At 52.3% G+C, this 8,373-nt stretch overlaps 1 pseudogene; it reads left to right on the top strand.

Annotated features, from left to right (window-relative positions):
- Nucleotides 1-6,580: 6,580 nt before the first annotated feature.
- Nucleotides 6,581-8,373, top strand: LOC125126914 (soluble calcium-activated nucleotidase 1-like; annotated as a pseudogene).

Here is an 8,373-nt window from a genome sequence, read left to right as displayed (position 1 = left end):
CTGAGCCACAGCTTACCTATGCCACAGTTGTCGCAAAACTGGATCCTTAACCCACTACACCAGGCTGGGGATCGTACAACACAACCAGAAGCAATGCCAGATCCTTAACTAGCTGTGCCACAGTGAGAAGTCCTGTGGTGCTTTCTTATGGTAGCCACAGGAAGCTCATGTGGGAAGTGACGGCTCTGTTCTAGAATTCTTATTTAAATGTTTTTAAACATCAGAACCTCCCCCACATCCCTAGAATACTTGAAGTTCTCTGCACTGTGGTGGAGGTGGGTTGGTGAATCTTGTTCTCAAGGATCCTAAAGGCCTAGTAGCAGAGTTTTGTTTTGTTTTGTTTTGTTTTTTTAAAGTAAACACATAATAAGCAAATAAATACCTGTTCCCTTGGGAATGCTGTCCCACCAGAAGTGTTGGCAGAAGAAAGCAACGGATGAGTGCTAAGTTGTTGCTCCAGGGGAATCCAGCAGAGGGCACACAGGCCACATGCAGGCAGGCCATGAGCACCTGCAGGGTTGGGGCAGCGGGGGGGGAGGCTGTGCTCCGAGCCAAGGGGCACCTTCCACAGCCCTCTCCTCTTTTCCTCAGAGCTTCCACATGCCAACATGGCTATCCCGGGGCCACCCTTGATCTGTCACACCTTCTGGGAGGTCACTCATCCCCCAAGGCCTCCCTGGTAGTGACATCAGGAGAGGGAACTGTCCAAAGTCCCTGGGGGAGAAAGCCGAGGCTGGGGGGGAAGGAAGAAGGATGCACTGTGAGTCCTCAGTCCAGCGGGGTATCTGCATCTCCTCCTTGACCACCCTGGGAAGGTGCCTGGCCCCACCCCAAGTTCTGAGACCCAAGGCTGGGCATGTGCACGAGAGCTGGGGGCTTGGGGACACTTGACGGAAGGCAGCCAGAGACTCCAGGCAGTGAAGGAAGCATCCTACAGACTGGGTTCTAGTCCCTACTCTCCTGCTGCTCCACTCTGGACCTTGACTTCAGCTTCTACAAGAGTGCCTACATGAAAGGGGGTTTTGGGGTTGGAAGGAAGCGATGGCAGCATTTTTACCTAGGACCACTGGGCAACATCTTTGCATTCAGGCCTCCAAGGCTGCTCTGAAATGCACATATGCAGCTCAGAGCTTCACTCTCCATCTTCCCTGCCACCTGGCCACAAAGTTCCCCCACCCAGGACTGGGTACCTGCAGATCTTCTAGTGTACAATTCAAACTTGATTCTGCCCTTACTGGCTTCCTTGGGCAATTTTTTTTTAAGGCCACACTTGGAGCATATGGAAGTTACCAGGGCCAGGGGTCGAATTGGAGTTGCAGCTGTGACCCATGCCACAGCCACAGCAACATCAGATTCTTAACCTAATTTGGCAGGCCAGGAATCAAACCTGCATTTCTCACAGAAACAACATAGGGTCCTTAACCCACTGAGCCACAATGGGAACTCCCCTGGGCAATTTCTATAATGCCTCAAGTCTCAGTTTTCTGGTCAGAAAGATAGGGATGACACTAGCTAATGCTCAAGGGCTTAGGCATGTGGTCACATACACTCATTCAAAGGTAATCACTAGCAAGGGTTTTTTTTCTTTCTTTCTTTCTTTCTTTCTTTCTTTCTTTCTTTCTTTCTTTCTTTCTTTCTTTCTCTCTCTCTCTCTCTCTCTCTCTCTCTCTCTCTCTCTCTCTCTCTCTCTCTCTTATATTCTTGGATGCCCCATGGCATATGGCATATGATTCCCAGGCCAGGAATTACATCTAAGCCATAGTTTTGACCTAAGCTGCAGCTGCTGCAATGTCAGATCCTTAACCCACTGTGCTGGGCCAGGGATCGAACCTGCATCTCAGTGCTCCCAAGTGCACTGCCAATCCTGTTGCACCATAGCCAGAACTCCTAATAGGGGTTCTCTGAGCACTCAGAAGCTTATCATTCCAGTTTTGCAAGCACTTGCTCTGTTCCTGGTTCTGCTAAGCATCTTGAAAGTATTGTTTCATTTTATCCTCCCAGCAATCCATGAACATGAAACTTCTACTGTCTCCGCTGGACAGGTAGGAAAGCTAAAGTCGGAGAGGTTCTGATACTTGTCTTCCAAACTGGCAAAGGATGGAGCCAGAGCTGTCAGGGAGATATGACCACTCACAGAAACACATGTGAATTCGTTGTCATAGAATATTGGGCTAAGATGGCTCTCAGAGCCCTTTTGCCCTGTGATCCCACCTCACAAAGGGAGAGAAGGTCTGGGGTAACACAGAGAGGGGGCAGCCTGGAGGCAGGACCCTAGGCTCTGAGCTCTGGCTGCCTGGAGTGCTGTTATCAGCACTACTGGGTGTGTGGCAGGATTGTCCCAGCTCTGGCCCAGTTGTCAGGGAAAGTGACCAGCATCGCCTCCAAGCTGGACCACTTGCTCACCATTTTGAAATTCTCCAGAATCCCCTCTGCCCCATGGCCATCAATCCCCAAATGGAGCTGCTCTGTGGACCAGTAAGTCATGGACTCACATCAGGGACAGTCACAAAGCTGGGCCCCACTGGTCTCAGGAGGAGAGGGAGGCTTTCATTATAGTGTGTCTTTCTTTACAGACCCATGCCCCAACCCTTCCTTCCTCCCTCTCTCTCCTTCCTTCCTTCCTTCCTTCTTTCCTTCTTTCTTTCTCTCTTTTTTTCTGTTTTTCCTTTTTAGGGAAGCTCCTAGGCTAGGGGTTGAACTATAGCCTACACCACAGCCATGGCAATGAGGAATGTGAGCTCACAGCTCACAGCAATGCCAGATCCCCAACCCACTGAGCAAGGCCAGGGATGGAACCCACATCCTCATGGATACCTGCCGAGCCACGAAGGGAACTCCTTTAGGGCCCTCTCTGCAGCGAGCACACGTGGCATCCAGAGAGTGGCACAGCCACGGAGCAATCAGAGCCTTCATTCATTCACCGTCACTACTGGCCCAGGCCCCCTGCCAGGTACAGCTGTTGACTGGCATTTCTCCCTGCCAGGAGCTAAGGTCCTTGTCCTGGTAACAAGAGAAATGAGTGGCATCGGAAAGCCAGGGCTGTGGATCTCAGCACCCCACTCAGACTTGGGTCAGAAAGTTCCTGAAGGGATAGACATCAGCAGAGTCTAGGAAGGTGCAGCATGCTCTGCTGGGAGGCTCACAGCCCAGGCTGCCCAAACAGCAGTCAATTCTATGCAGCAAACACTCCCTGTGATGTGCCAGATGTCAGGGACACCTGGGAGCTTTGCGACTATGCACATTGCTGGCCCTCACAATATTATCTCCCTATCTTCGTGGGAAAAAACTGAAGCACAGAGAAGGCTCATCCCCCAGGTCACTGAGTGAGATTTGAACCTGGATCTGTGCTGCCGTGCTCACACCCCTCGGAGAGCCTGTCTTTTCCTCATGAATCCCCTGTGCTACTGCTTATCTGATTTGTTTCCCTTGAAATGACAATGTTCTCACTAACGCAAAGTGCTTAAAATTTACCTAGATACTAAAAACAGAAACAGTCACCCAGCATCACTGAGGAAAAGGAGAAAGTAGTTAACTGTAAAGATGAATCCAATTACAACACAACACTCTCCCTGTACCCCTGGGCTCTGCTGCCTGTCCGCTGCTGTGGCGCTGAGGCTGGATTCGTCCACCGCATGGAGTGGCCAGTCTGTGGGCATAGAGAACCACCCTAGCAGCAGGTTGACATTTGGGACCCAGAAAGATCAGAAAGATGAAGAAATAATTGGACAGGGATGGTCTTCCCCACTATGTGAGGCAATGTCGGTAGTGCTGTGTTCACTGAAGCTCTTCCCAGTGTATGCAATCCGTCTGCTAGAAATGAGCTGGGGATGGCCCCTCGCTCCTCCACAGCCCTGCTCTCCTCTTACTTAGGGGGAGTAAAAAGAGGATACAGAGGACCAGCTGCTTGATGTGGGATCTCAGTTCCCAGACTAGGGATTGAACTCAGGCCACAGGGGTGAAAGCACACTGAACCCTAACCACTAGACCACTGGGGAGCTCCCAACCAGGATTCAGCAGTCTATGCTGAGCAGAGCCTGGCCAACAGGAAGTTCCGCTGTCACAGGCCACATTGGGCTCCTCCCAGGAGCCCGAATACAGGGGCAGCAGGCAGAGGCCAGGACCCCTGAGTGGAGTCAGTCACTGGGAGGACGGCGACTGGGTGGGCAGGGACTCAGACCTGGCCGCAGAGCAAACTGGGGGGTGGGGGTCCGAATGGGCTGGCCCCAGCACACCAGACCAGGGGTCTGAGAATGGGATCCAAGTCCATATACTGCCTTGTTCTGCCTCCCAGAGTGCAGGGGAGCCAGAGGGCGATGGGAGAAATAGGAACAGAACACACACCTTCCCCCACATGGCTGCCCACTTCCAGTGGGGTCTATGTGCACTGCTGGCCAGCTCTGTAGCCTCAGAGGGCCTGAGGGCAGCTTCCCCTCCCTGGGAAGTCTTCCTTAGACTCTCTCTCTCTCTTTTTTAATGGCTGCACTTGTGGCATATGGAAGTTCCTGGGCCAGGGATTGAATCCAAGCCACAGCTGCAACCCATGCCGCTGGTGTGGCAATGCTGAATCCTTTGATCCACTGTGCCAGGCCAGGGATTGGACCTGCACTTCCATGGGACCCGAGCTGCTGCAGTTAGATTCTTAACCCACTGAAACACAGTGGGAACTCTGGATTCATTCTTTCATTTTTCCTTTTATGGCTGCAGCTGAGGCACATGGAAGTTCGCAGGCTAGGGGTCAAATTGGAGCTGCAGCTGCCAGCCTACGCCACAGCCACAGCAACACAGGATCTGAGTGGCATCTGCGACCTGTACCACAGTTCATGGCAATGCTGAATCCTTAACCTACTGTGCGAGCCCAGGGATTGAACCCACATCCTCACTGACACTATGTCAGGTTCTTAATCTACTGAGTCACAACAGGAAATCCTGGATTCTTTTTTTGTTGTTTTTGTTTTGCTTTTTAGGGTTGCACCTGCAGCATATGGAGGTTCCCAGGCTAGGGGTGGCATAGGGAGGTTCCCAGGATAGGGGTCAAATCAGAGTTACAGCTATCAGCCTATACCCCAGCCCCAGCAATGTGGGATCTGAGCCATGTCTGCAACTTACACCACAGCTCACAGCAATGCCGGATCCTTAGCCCACTGACTGAATTAAGGGGTGGAACCCGCATCCTCATGGATCCTAGTCGGGTTTGTTAACTGCTGAGCCATGAAGGGAACCCTCCAGATTCATTCTTAATCACAGTTAAAGGGCAGCTGCAGGACACTGGCAACCAGAATGATCTTCTCTGTTCTCTACTCTAGGTGAGGAAAAACAACATTGGTCCTGCCCACATTGAGGCCAGCTATCTGTCAAAGGGGCTTCCTTGGGGGTCAGCAGGCATGTGGGGACAGAGGCACATTGGTCCCTTGGTAGGTGTGATCACTGCCTCAGGGTTGGCTCCAGTTTTGCCCCCGGGTCACAGTAAAGGGCAAAGATCCCAAGAGGGGTGTCCTGGGGGAGTTCCCTGGTGGTCTAGTGGTTAGGACTTGGCGTTCTTTTACTGACACAGCTAGCATTCAATCCCCGATTTGGGAACTGAGATCCCACATCAAGCCCCTACAAGTCATGGCCAAGAGAAAAAAAAAAAAGGAAAAAAAGCAGGTGTCCTGTCCTCTTGTTTTCTTTCTCCTGAGGCAGAAGTCAGGTTTTCCCATGCACGACTTGCTTACCGAATTAGTTTCTATTGCTGTGTAACAAATTACTGCAAATGCAGTTGCTTAAAACAAAACACACTTGTTAATTCAGGGACTGTGTGGCTCAGGGGTTCAGGCAGGGCTTAGCTGAATCTTCTGCTTGGGGTCTCACAAAGTGTCAGTCAGGGCTGCAGTCTCATCTGGAGGCTCAACTGAGGATGGATCCACTTTGAAGCTCACTCAGGCTGTTGGTACAATCTATTTCCTTGCTTTTAGCACCTTGAGACCACTGTGGGGTACTTGCCTCATAGCCTCTCTGTCCACTCCCTTGAAATGTGTCAGGTGACTTCAAGACGTGCAAGAGAACTGTCTGAACTTCAGGGAAGGCTCCAGTTCCCCTGAAAGAGGTCGTATAGTAGGTCAGGTCCAAGATAATTTCCCTTTTGATCAATTCAACACCAACAAGTTAGGGACCTTCATCACATTAACAAAATCCTTTTTGTCAGGACAGTGACAGTCTATTGCACATTCAAGAGGAGGGCCTATATTGGGTGCATAAATCCACCAGGGGGCAATCTTAGAATCTGGTGGGTCCCTTACTCAAAATTTCAAGAGGAAAATTTTGCTCTAATCTGTAACAGCACCATAAAACATCTAGGCCATAGATTTCTAAATTAAGGTATGGTTTTTTTTTTTTTTTTTTTTTTTTTACTGCTTGAGTCAGGGTTTAATTAAGACATTGCTGCTTCCTCAGGAGTGATGGCCACAGAGTTGCAGCTGTGCCGTTTACTCTGGCTCAGGCAGCCTCAGGCCTGTACCCTCCCAGAAGTGGGAAGCCCATGCCTGGCAGGCCGCTGACCACTCCTCTCTCCCAGGGTTGGAGGTCCCTCCTGTCCTTCAGTCTGATGCCCACCCAGCTCTTCACCCTCCTGGAAAGGAATGTGTCTATGCACTCCCTCCGGATCAACATGGGGGGACTTCCTGTGCTGGCATCCAATCCTCAGGCTGCTCTACACCCACTGCCCACCCCCTGGCCAGCCCCCTGCACCCAGTGCCCACAACTGGAGGCCCACTGACCGGTACAACGGCACCTACCCTCTGTCTGCCTCCCAGAGGATGCCAGGCAGGAGTCGTTGCTGGATCGCAGTTATTGCTGACCTGGACATGGAGTCAAGGGCCCAGGAGGAAAACACCTGGGTCAGTCACCTGAAGAAGGGCTGCCTGACCCTGTCTGACAGTGGAGACAGGGTGGCCGTGGAGTGGGACCAAGGCCACAGGGTCCTGGAGTCCCACCAGGCAGAAAAGGGCAGGGCATGGAGCTGTCAGACCTGATCGTCTTCAATGGTAAACTCTGCTCTGCGGATGACCAGACAGGGGTTATGGACCAGATCGAGGGCTCCAGGGCCATGCCCTGGGTGATTCTACCCGACAGTGATGGGACCTGTCAGTGGGGAAAGGTGAGTGGGTCTCTGGTGCCAGAGGACAGGAGGACAGGTCTGGGCTGACCATCAGCTGGTTTGATTTGCACATGACTGTGGGGACAGCGGTCCTGGGTCCAGAGCAAAGGGATGGGAAGGGCTAGACTCCTCATGCCTCTGAGCCGTGGCTACCAGAGCTGTGAGATGAAGCCCCCAAGACTATGACTGAAGCCACCTCCAGGACTGTGAGCTTCTGCTGGGGGCACTGCAGGGGAAGCAGGGGCTCTGGGGCGGGGGTCCTCAGCCACCGCTGCTCTTGCTGCCTTCGGGAAGGAGCCTTTCCTGTGCTGGGGCTGTGCACTCAATATGCTGCACCTTTAAGGCCAGAGCCTTAAGGTAGATTTTGAACATGAAGTATGCAGATAGAATGTGTTATCTTCCTTTGTTTCATCATGTAGCTTATCATCTGGGAAAGGGGCATACAGAATGTGATAGAACTTAATGACAACAGTCTCTTCAACCCCATCTGGTTCTACAAAAGCTGAAGGAAACAAATAATCAGCAGGGCTGCTGTACCCAACCCAGGTGCAGGGGCAAGGGTTGTGCGCTGCACCGCTGGGAAGTGCCATTCCCAGTTCAGTTGATAATACCCCTTGGGAGTTATGTAGCCTGTAAATGGCAGTTCTGGTTATGGGGTCTCAACAGAGGTCTCCAGACCTGCCTCAGAGTCGAAAGGCTATCCCTGGGCCCCAGGAGGGTCTACAACTGTAACTCCTTGGCTGCAGACAAGCTACTGTGGGCACCATTGAAAGCAAAACCATTGGGGAACAAACTTGTTTCTGGAGCAAGGCTTTCAGCCTCAAAGTGGGTGACTGACCAGAACTTCCAGAAGGTCTCCACACCCCCACAGTGAGCTTAGCGGTTGGGAGGGCTTTCCAGTCCCAGCCAATGTGCTCCTCTCCTCTGCCTCCTTGGACCTGCCTGCCACATCTAGATACCTACTTGGCTGTCTCCTCCCCAGCCTTCCCTGCCTCCTCTTCAGGTTCCCTGAGAGCAGCCTGTCCTTCCCAAAGGCATGTTTAGTCACTCTCTCCTCTCTGCCCCGATGTCCTCCTAGGCAGCCCAGATGGGGTCAGCACGACGTGCAAGGGCCCCAGTACGCTGGCTGCCCAGCTATGAATGGGGCTGCCCTGGTTTTTGCATGTACCTGCCTCTCCCCTCCCCGCTGGCTCCCCCAGCTGGGCTTCTCCACCCAGGGACAGCAGCCTGGGGAGATGTGA

This window comes from Phacochoerus africanus, chromosome 5 (genome assembly GCF_016906955.1).
Source record: "Phacochoerus africanus isolate WHEZ1 chromosome 5, ROS_Pafr_v1, whole genome shotgun sequence".
Lineage (NCBI taxonomy): Eukaryota > Metazoa > Chordata > Mammalia > Artiodactyla > Suidae > Phacochoerus > Phacochoerus africanus.
Note: the sequence above shows the minus strand (reverse complement) of the source record. Positions and strands in the feature narration are given on the sequence as shown.